Raw genomic sequence first — 11,325 nt, 5'->3', positions numbered from 1 at the left:
CAGTTTTTGAAGTGCTAAGAGAGCCTTTCCGAGTAGGTGTGGTGAAAAATATAATGTTCTAATGCTGAAACGTATCACTATCACTGTTTAGTTAGAACAACATGAACCTCATAGAACCCTCTTTCAAGTGCTATTGAAAGAGGCGGCTATACAGGGCCTGGGGCCTAGGGCGGCGAATAGTTATTTACGATACAAGTGCGGAAAAGAGGAAATTCGAACGAGTGGCGATAAATTAAAACACGACCGAAGGGAGTGTTTTAAATCCACACGATTTGCAAATTACCTATTCGCACGTGTATCGTACAACGTTTTACAGTACATGGCCCTTTAAGCTTTTGACATACGCACGAAAAGTGCTATTTTACGCACTAGTGCGGGAAAATAGGACCATAATTATATACTTTAAATGATATTTTTATTATTAATTTGTATAAATGAATGTCATTAGTCATTGCCTACATTAAATGTACTTAATCTATGCTTCCATAAATATATTTACTATCATTATCAATATATTACAAGACGTTGCACATATGTCGTTGTTTCACTTATATGCACACCAATATAGCCTAATATAACTGGAAAGCCTGGCAGGCTAATCTTTTAACACGTTGGCTGCCATGAACATTGAACATCACCGTTGGGATCACGTAATCTTCTCTGTGTGCCCATGAGCATCACCAGTAGAATCGAAAGCTCGTTACCTCTTTATTGACCTCAGTAATAAATGTATAGTCAGATGCTGGGATCACTAAATTTGTAAGGGGCGTGGGAGATACACTTTAGGTGAAGGATGGTGGGCAGCCAATGTGTTTAATACTTCGTTTATTTTTGGTAGGCTTAATTTTGCTGCCCTTTTTAGGGTACTTACCGTAGGGAACTACTACGTTAAAAAAAACCTATGCTAAAATAAAAGGTAAAAAAACCTATTTCTATCTAAAGAGTTTGTATAGGTGTAACTGGGTCACAGCTGAATTCTTATAATGCAAACCGAAGGGCTATATGCAAGAGTACTCGTATGGAATAACAAACACCTTACGACAAAGACCATAATAACTGTCTACCAAACTTGTGTCTTTAGAGAATACTCTTGTAGGGGGCCGAAACCTGGACGTCGTAAGCTAATCAGGAACGAAGACTTAATTAACACCTTCCACGTGCGCTGCCTTCGGAGTAGGTAGGTATGGTATACTAAACATAACATGGAAAGACAGGGTTACTGGTTACCAACGAAAGTGCGCTGGAGTTTGCTAAGCTTCCTAGTATCACCGCCAGAGGCGTAACTAGGGGGGGGTTGGAGGGGGCAAGTGCCCCGGGCGCCGTCCAAGGGGGGGGGGCGCCAAAATGGGCAAAAGACTACCTCTCATCCTGGTAATCTGGCCCACAGCTCAGAAAAGCAAAGAGAAAGCCGATCTTTTAGGTACTCTTTTTTGCCTAGAACTCGACCTTAAAAGACGACGGTAGCGCCCTACCGCCCACCATCCTTCAGTGCGAATACTCTATGCCAGAAACTTCTATCAAGCAGAGGGATATTCGGTAGGAGTTGCTATGCTTTCATTTTATAAGGCGAGCGGGCCGAGTGCTTCAGAGAGTTCAGAGCTGTGTTCCGTGTTAGCGCGTCTTTTCCCTCAGGGGTCTCCTGTCGGGAAGTTACCATTTTATGGACAGTCCAAGAGACTACCTATGCAAATGGATCCCTAGCCCTTTGTCCGGCAGGCGCATATATATGAGCCGTAGTAGACGGAACCTACTCCAATAGCTGCTGCTGCATATCTGTGACATGTTGTCTATCGGACGACAGTAGGTACGGGGATTCCTATATAGGCTGGTTAAAAATAACTACATTCCCGTTGCCAGGGAGGTTTTGGGATTATACTGAGCAACTTTTACTACGGGACCAACCCCGAAATCTCAAAAAAAAAGTTTACCCTCCCATAGAAAATGGACCAACCAAAATGTATGAACCAGCCAAATTTTTTTTTCGCGACTGAGGGGTTGGTCCCATAGTAAAAGTTGCTCATTATAATCCCAGAACCTCCCTGGCAACGGGAATACAGTTATTTTTTAGCCACCCTGTATACAGGATGTTCTCTACCGCTCGTAGGTAAGTACAATGAGCTGTTGTCTGAAGAATTGTTTGACATGCTGCCTAGTTGCCAACGGTGACAGCTTGCCATCACTGCACCGCTCGCCGTATTAGGATAGGCAGAGTGTTTATCCTCACACCCTAGAGGCCTAGAACCTAAATGGTCGCGTACTGTGCGGTTTAAGAGGAATTCCTTCCACAGTGGTCGGGAGGAAATTTGTCGAAAAAAGGGAGCTCATTCCACAATAAATTGATTAAGTTCCTTTTTCTCGAGAGGCTACAGTATGGAGATCTCCAAAAAAGTGCATAAGTTTTAAAATGGTCGGCAACGCGCTTGTAACTCTTTTGGAGTGTAGACGTCCATATGATGCGGTGACCACTTACCATCAGGTGGGTCGTAAACATGTTACCCACCGATGTCACAGAATAAATAATAGTACTAATAGGTACAGAAGACTCACTCTCTAACAAAACGCGTCTGTCACGATCAGCGCAGATATGGCCGCTAGGTGGCGACAGCGCCACGCGCGGCTTATGGCAAACCCCAAAATTGGGGTCGAACGGATGGACTTTTAACTGCCTGTAGCAAAGCGACAACATCGCGGAGTGAGCCACGCCTGCCGATGTATTAAAAAAACACATATACACTGTATTGTCTAAATTAAAAGTAAATTTTAGTTAAAAAAAAAGTAACCCTTTTGTAGTTCATTTCGTTTGTGTGGGGGGCGGGGGCGCAAATTTGGTGCCTGCCCCTGGCGCCATATCCTCTAGCTACGCCTCTGATCACCGCGCTTATAATCTGAGACCGCGCTACTCAAACAGAGACGTTTGCGGCGGCTAGGGCATGTTTAACGAATGGACAGTGCTATTAGGCAAGTGCAACGTAAGACGTCATTACTCCGCTTTAAAGACTGCGTAAAGCGTAATATGATTGCGTTTAACAATAAAGCACTGCAACTCATGGAAAGACCTAGCAACACACCGCGTTGAGTGGAAGAACACCTTTTAAGAGGTCGCGTAACCAATGTTAGGTCCTGGTTTCAAGACTTGGCCCGAAAACGAGCAATAAGACATATATGTGCGATGAGGGTCGCCTTAATGCGAACCAGGTATGTTGCGGATGCAGATTTTTTATGACATCCGCGGATGCGGATATTTAAAGCCTCACATCCGCGGATGCGGATGCGGATGTCAAGATTTGGTACTCAATAAACGTCAAATGTTACATATTTAGTATTTTTTATTTAAAAAAAAACGAACCGTTTAGTATTTGAACAAGAATATAGGTGACGTTCCACGGCAAAAGGTACCTTATGGCGGCTGGCGCTTACGTCGCATGGCGCCGCAATAATATTGGAGCGGCGTTAATAATAGCGTAAGCGCCAACCGCCATAAGGTACCTTTACCTGTGGGACGTCACATAGGTGTGTTTTATTTAATAAACAATAACTTGGCCGGTTTTTCGGGATCTAGACGATTTCGTTATATATAATGACGAAATTACCTAAAGGCCCCAGTACACAGTGAAGGATGGGCCATGCCACACCCTGGCCATTGTGTACAGGGGGCTATGCTATGGTATGCAATGGCGGACGACTGCCGTCAGTTGTATCAGCCGTGGTGAGCAATCGGGGAGTTGTCGGTTTTTTGGCACACTTCAAAGGAATCGTGGCGTACCGTGGCCTGTGGTGTTCACACAGTCGCCATTGTTTGTTTAGTTTCTTGAATTTTTGACCGCTTGATTCAATGTTAATAGCACAAAATGTCATCATTGTGGAGCAATGAAGAGACTTATCAGTTTATTATAGATTTATATGAATCAGAGCCTGCAATTTTTTTTTTTTTTTGATGCACCATTGTGTGAACACCTACGTGATATAGGCCTACTGTTGCGCATTGCAAAGCATGGCTTGGCATGGACCATCCTTGACCACTGTGTACTGGAGCCTTTACACTTACGCCAGCGGTGCCGTCTCTAATACGTTCCTGTTAGGTACCTACTTGGTCGACATCCGCATCATGCGGATGCTCCGCATCGATTTTATGCGAATGCGGATGTTGAAAATAATGCGGATGTTCCGCGGATGCGGATGCGAATATTCGCAACATCCCTGGTGCGGACCCTCGTATTACTTGACAGAAATGTGGACGATTATGCCGTTCAAAAATTGTGTCATATATATATATAGCCACGAGCGGTCCTGTCGCTAGATCACAGATGCTGCTTAATTATTTTAATCATCTGTAAATATATAAAAGGCCTGATGATGATGCTTTACGCGGCCATTGCCAAGATGAGGGGGGCGAAGTGCACCTGCCGTGTTAATGCGTCGTTTAATTGTACATAAGCCCGAAGTACGGTAAAACCTAGGATTTACCGGAAAACCCCAAGTTTTACCGATGCTGATCGGTAAAAGCCCGAAATGTCAATCAATAATACCGGTAAATCAAAGAAAAATCCGGTAAATTGAGGGCCGCAAGAACCGTTACGGGTTTGTATTTGTAACGTCATAGAAGCGTCGGTTCCGCCAGCATCGTTGTTTAATCTCTCTCCTCCCAGCACGGCTTTGACTCCACATGAAAGTTCCCCTCACGGGGGCACTTCAGACTTTTAGGCCCAGGTGAAGATCGATACCCAGCCTTGCGATATTGTCAACAAAAAATTTGGGGCTCGCTGCGCTCGCGTTTTTGGCTGTTTTGGTTGACCCTGTATCTACATGTTAGCTTGACTGGTGAATGAATAGAGTTAGACCAAGAAAATTCTGCAATGATTTTGATAGCATTATAAGCAGTGCAGTGCAACTAGTGCAAATGTTATTTATACGTCATAATTTCATAGAAGTTTTGACGTTTAATAATAGTCCGGTGGCCGGCTGCATGAAACAAACCTCATCAAAAAATAGAATATACCTACCCTGTAGAGGTACCTGACATTTAGTAGCTTCCAACGCACTTGGTCGGCCTAGGCTTAACCTGGCAGATTTTGTACAAATGGCAAAAACGTTGGACAAAAATTCATCAAAAAAAACCTCATCGAAAAATAGAATGAAACTTGTATGGTAGGATACCTGACCTTGAGGACAGTAAAAAAAAAGTGGTCGGCCTCACCTTAGCCTGGCAGTTTTTGCAGTCCGACCAGATTTATTGGGTCACGTGAGAGCTACAATTTACCTCATCGAAAAATAGAATGAAACAAACGGATTATAATAGCTAAAATAAGCCTGTTGACGTATGTCTTGGTCGGCCTCACCTTAACCTGGCAGTTTTTGCAGTCCGACCAAATTTATTAATCATCAAAAATTTTTTATCGAAAAATCGTATGAAACTTGTATGGTACGATAGCTGCCTTTGAGGACAGTAAAAAAAAAGTGGTCGGCCAAATCCTGTGTTGGCAGGTTCCTGTGTCCGACCAATTTTGTGGTACCACGTGAGAGCTACAATTTACCTCATCGAAAAATAGAATGAAACAAACGGATTATAATAGCTAAAATAAGCCTGTTAACGTATGTCTTGGTCGGCCTCACCTTAACCTGGCAGTTTTTGCAGTCCGACCAAAATTATAAAAAAATCATCAAAAATTTTTTATCGAAAAATCGTATGAAACTTGTAATGTACTATAGCTGCCTTTGAGGACAGTAAAAAAAAAGTGGTCGGCCAAATCCTGTGTTGGCAGGTTCCTGTGTCCGACCAATTTTGTGGTACCACGTGAGAGCTACAATTTACCTCATCGAAAAATAGAATGAAACAAACGGATTATAATAGCTAAAATAAACCTGTTGACGTATGGCTTGTTACGGATGGCTTTCACAAATTCAATGTGGCGGTGTGCGGCAGAATCCACTTGCATCAAATTTGATGCCACACATTGTGACTGGACATTAAGAGATGAAATGTATAAGATAAAATGGTTTGAAGGGCACATAACGCCTTTGCGAGTCGAAGAAATAACAAGATGATTATGATTAACAGTAATTATTAACAATAAAAGGGTTATTTCCACTAGTTCCCACCTTTTACCACTGGTAACTACTGAGAAAAAAAAATCCTAGTAGTTACCACCAACTCGGTTTGGTGGTACCTACTGGGAATTTTTATTCCCAGTAGTTACCACTGGTAAAAGGTGGGAATTTTTTTTCTACTAACCGAGCTTCGAAGGAGAAATGCTACAGTTGATGGAAAAAAGGCTGATTTGATACAAAGATAATCACTTAATATATGTGAGGTTATCTTGTGTATTTTACCATTTATTAAAATTTTGGAAGGCTCACGTGCAGTTTTTCCTGTTATATTACAAGTGTTCGATTGAAAACTAAGCTTTGGTGTATACCTAGATCACCTGCATGTACAAGAAGGCGTTTCATATACGCCCGCCCATCAGATAGGTACACAAAGTCATGATGCGTATGGAATACAGCATGTGTAGCCAAGCCATTATGCCCTAAATTATGTACTACTTCGTTAAAACTTAGCTTACCTGTGTATTTACTCTTTCCAAAATATTTATCTTCCTTAAATTGCAGCCTACACAAACGGTCTTTGTCATTTGCCTTAGTTTTTGGTACTCAAAGCTTTTTCTCACCGATTTATGCATATCGGGTCCTTGGGAAAAAAGGGAGATCCTATAGGTATATTTCCACAATTTGTCGCACACTATTGCAGTATTGTGGAGAAAAAAAAACATACAACCGCATTGATAACCTCTTCCTTTGGGATTTGGAAGTCGATTAAAAAAGGAGAATGTTTACAATTTATTGGAAACAATGTATGTGATTTGACAGTGACAGCAACTCCACTATGGAGGCGCCACCTGGCGTGATAAAATGTCAGTTATGCCTCCTCATTCTATCTGTAGTGGAAAAGTAGGATATACGATTCAAAACTTGTCAAAAATCGATGAAAACCTTTTTATTTTTGACATCTGTGAGACATCATCTCAACGTAAGTGTTACTCTGAAACCACGTCGGTAGTTAGAAAACGTTATTTAGATATTAAGTAGATAGATTTATGAATAAAATTTGAACTGAATGTTTTCTTTTTTTTTAAAGCCCTCTAAGACCTCCATGGACTCATTTACTTATGACTTTTTTCAGTTAGCATTATTAAGTTCAAGCTGCGAAGAAACCATATTTTCAATAAAGAAATTATTATTCTTTATAAATGTGGTCGGACTGCAAAAACTGCCCGGCTAAGGTGAGGCCGACTAAGCCATAAGTCAACAGGCTTATTAAGCTATTATAATCCGTTTGTTTCATTCTATTTTTCGATGAGGTAAATTGTAGCTCTTACGTGGTACCACAAAATTGGTCGGACACATTAACCTGCCAACACAGGATTTGGCCGACCACTTTTTTTTTTACTGTCCTAAAAGGCAGCTATCGTACTATACAAGTCTGCAGCGGATTTGATAGCCCACGCAGTGAAAGTGTTATTTTAAACGTCAAACTTCTATGAAATTATGACGTTTAAATGACACTTGCACTGCGTGGGCTATCAAATCCGCTGCAGACTTTTTTTGGTCCGACTCTATGAATTTTACACGCTTTGGAATGAAAATTGTCGAGTTACGAATTTTTTTCAAAAAAATGTATGGTGCAGAAACAAGAAATCATTATTAAGTACCTACTCAAGAACCGCAAAACAAACCGTAATATTCTCGCAGATGGTTATACTACGAATTATTTGTGATTTTTTGGCATATTACATATATCCGTCACGGGTGCAGCTTTTTAAAAAAAAACATTAATTGTTTCTATGGAAAAAGCACGAAAACCAAAGTCAACTGTTGTGAGATATTTTGATTTTTTGTACCGGCTAAATACATTTTGTTTGAAAAAAAATCATAACTAGTATTTTCGACTCAAATCGTCTGAAACTTACAACTTAGCATAAACATACTGGGCAAGACCCATTTCAGTCAAAAACAATCTTAATATATATTATGTTGACTTTGGTTTTTGTGCTTTTCCCATAGAAACAATTAATGATTTTAAAAAAAGCCGCACCCGTGACGGATATAATAATATGTAGTATGCCAAAAAATCACAAATAATTCGTAGTATAACCACCTGCGAAGATATTACGGTTTGTTTTGTTTCTTGACTAAGTAATAATGATTTTTTGTTCCTGCTCCATACATTTTTTTGAAGTGAAAACTTCTTTAGCGGCGCTGAGCACTTTTTGAGGTGGGGAAAAAATGATAAACTCGATACAGCGTAACACATAACGCGTAACGACGACGACGACGGCTGACGTCATGTGTCACGCACAATGTTATTCACCAAAGAACTTTAGTCATAACCAGGTCATAACGTATCATAATCAGGTGAATTATTTAAAACTGGAACTTTTATATTATTTAAGCAATAAAGCTCAATGTTCTAATCTTGTACGGGCTGAAATACGAGAATCTCAGTTACATTCTAACTTTAGGTATTCAAATATAATTCAATAAAGCTGCATCTTGATAAAATCGCTAATAAAAGTGAAAACTCAGAATATCATGACCAAATATATTTAGATGCGAGGTCTGCAAGGTAACTTTACAATTTCTATTCGAATTTTAAACAATTAACGCTACAAATTTAAGCTCACTAGCCAGCAATTTCGGAACTAAAGTTTTTCAATAGTAAGGAGGATGGGTCAATTATACATAGGTAGTGCTGCAGACATTTTGGACTAGTCATTGAGTTTTCACTTCTGTCGGCACTCCAGGGGGCCGATTTTTGAAATTCGATCGTTCGATCGTTCGGAAATCGGTGGAAAACGGCGAAATGCTAATTTTTGAAATACTAGCGATAGAAATTGGGAATCGAGTGGTATTGACCACTCGTTTTCAATTCTATTAGTAGAATTTAAATGCCTAGTAGTAGAGATATTATTGAACGAAATTTAATACACGAAATCGAGTAGTCGAATTTAAAAAATCGGCCCCCAGGAGTGCACCCCGATTTTTTTTTTAATTCGTAACTCTCATTCCACAACTTTCATACCTAATCGTCTAAAATTCATAGGTTACTATAACAATGCCTAGCAAAACCGATTTCAATCAAGAAAACATAAAAATAACTTCGGTTTCTATGTCAATGACAGCCTAATTTCAGCCCACAGTGTGGCGTCAGTCCTCACAAATTGGTATTCAACCGTCCGCACCTCATTTTATCGGTAATATCGGTCAATATCGGCGGTTGAATTCGGCGAACCAAGTTGGTGTTTGCATCCGCACCTCCTGATTCGATTGGGCAATTTAATCAGATTGGCGTAAAATTTACTAGTCAGGATCAAAGAATATAATACTCACTAGGAGGTCAGGATCTGGTCAGGATACGCCTTTAGCCCCCATTCCCACGGGCGCTTTTACAACGCGCGTTATAAAAGCGTTTGAATGACACCAATAGATACATGTGTATTTATTCACACGACAGCGGTGGCGCTAAATAATTTTATCACGCGTTGTTAGATTTTCGACTTACCTAAGCCTTGGTCATTAAATCGAATTTAGAGTGCGGACAGATTCAAGCGCTTTTTAACGCGCGTTGAAAAAGCTCTCGTGCGAATGGGGGCTTAGAGTCCGTCGTTGCGACCGGCTGTAACGACCGATTTGTAAAAATGCATCGTTAAGCCCGCTCCACACTCGTGCGCGAATCGCGGCGCGAAGCCGAGTCTGGAGTCGATTTCGCATATCAGCGAACTAGACTCCACACTCGCGTTCGCGGCTTCGCCCGCGATTCACGCGCATAGTCTGGAGGGCGCTTTACATTAGGTCCGTGTTCTATGTATAAAGTAGCTAACACACTATCGCACCGCACCAAGGTCATTGAGGGACGTACCCATAAGTAAGAGGGAGAAAGAGATATCGCTTTCTTCCTCTTACTTATGGGTGCTTCCCTCAATGACCTTGGTGCGGTGCGATAGTGTGTTAGCTACTTAAGCCCCTTTAGCAATCACCGCTACCTGATTGGCTACTAGGCTAATCAAATTCAAATTTTTCAGTTATGACATTTATAATGGGACCAACTTCGTAATCACTTAAGCTTTTTTGGCCGTTTCATACATTTTGATCGAGTGGATGTCGACGTTTTCTATGGGAAGGCCAATATTTTTTTTGGGATTTCGGGGTTGGTCCGATAGAAAAAGTTGTTCAGTATGACCCAGTATGACGGGCGTAAACCATAATGCTATGTTGGGGGCTGCAATAGTGTCCTGGCTGCTCCTTCGTCGGATGCTATTGCAGCTTGTACGAAAGGCTTTAGTATATAGAATAAGTTAGTTGTAAGAATGTATAAATTTGTAGTTTTTTATGGAGCGACATGTTCACCTCAGTGACAAGCTCTAAAAATAAATAGAAAAAAAAAGTATGACGGGCGGCTATACTAATCTGTAGACACATATTATTAATCTGTGAGCTAGTTCAGCTAATATTTCACGTGCATCTGTTATTTGTGCACGCTTTTTGGAAATAATTATATCTCTGGCGTCAACAATCGGAATCTTTTTTTTGAGTTGAGGATTGCGATGTTGAGGCTTGATTTTTGATCTGAAAGAAATTCAATCAAGATTAATTTTATCATGAGCAATCCAAGCTATAGTCCGTTTTTTTTAGCATTAGAAAGAACTTCGCAGAAGTAAGCTTCTGGTTCCAAATCCGGCACTTTCAGCGGTAATAATTTGAAGTAAATTATATGTATTGACCATGCTACATTAGATAATTCAATAATTATTAACAATTAAAGAGCCCGATAAAGACTGCACGCTTGCTTCTGTGGAGTTCTTTCTAATGCTAAAAAAAACGAACTATATTCAATAGCAATACACAACAGTATAAGCAAGTTACCTTTTATTTTAATTCCGTCGTATTTGTATGATATCCTTTAAACTCTTGTCAATTAAAGGCATATCCAGATTAGTCAATTTTTCGCCAATCTGATTCAATTGCCCGATCGAATCAGGAGGTGCGGACGCAAATACCAATTTGGCTCACCGAATTCAACCACCGATAATGACCGATAATGACCGATATTACCGATAAAATGAGGTGCGGACGCAAGAATACCAATTTGTGAGGTTAGTATTTTCGTTCTGGGGCATTTATTCAATTTCATCATCATCATCGTCATCTCAGCCATAAGACGTCCACTGCTGAACATAGGCCTCCCCCTTTTTTGGGGGGTGAATGCCATAATCGCCACGCTTGGCAGGCGGGTTGGCGATCGCAGTCGAGTACACCGAATTTGAGGAACGC

At 40.7% G+C, this 11,325-nt stretch overlaps 1 long non-coding RNA gene across 1 annotated transcript in view; it reads left to right on the top strand.

Moving 5' to 3' along the window:
• LOC134670959 (uncharacterized) overlaps positions 1-534 on the top strand; it is a 28,762-nt gene extending 28,228 nt beyond the window's left edge. The window contains exon 2 of the long non-coding RNA XR_010099155.1: positions 254-534. This is a non-coding gene — a long non-coding RNA (uncharacterized LOC134670959). The remainder of the gene's footprint in view (positions 1-253) is intronic.
• Positions 535-11,325: the final 10,791 nt, after the last annotated feature.

Source organism: Cydia fagiglandana, chromosome 14 (genome assembly GCF_963556715.1).
Source record: "Cydia fagiglandana chromosome 14, ilCydFagi1.1, whole genome shotgun sequence".
NCBI classification, from domain to species: Eukaryota; Metazoa; Arthropoda; class Insecta; order Lepidoptera; family Tortricidae; genus Cydia; species Cydia fagiglandana.
This window is presented reverse-complemented; position numbering and strand designations above follow the sequence as displayed.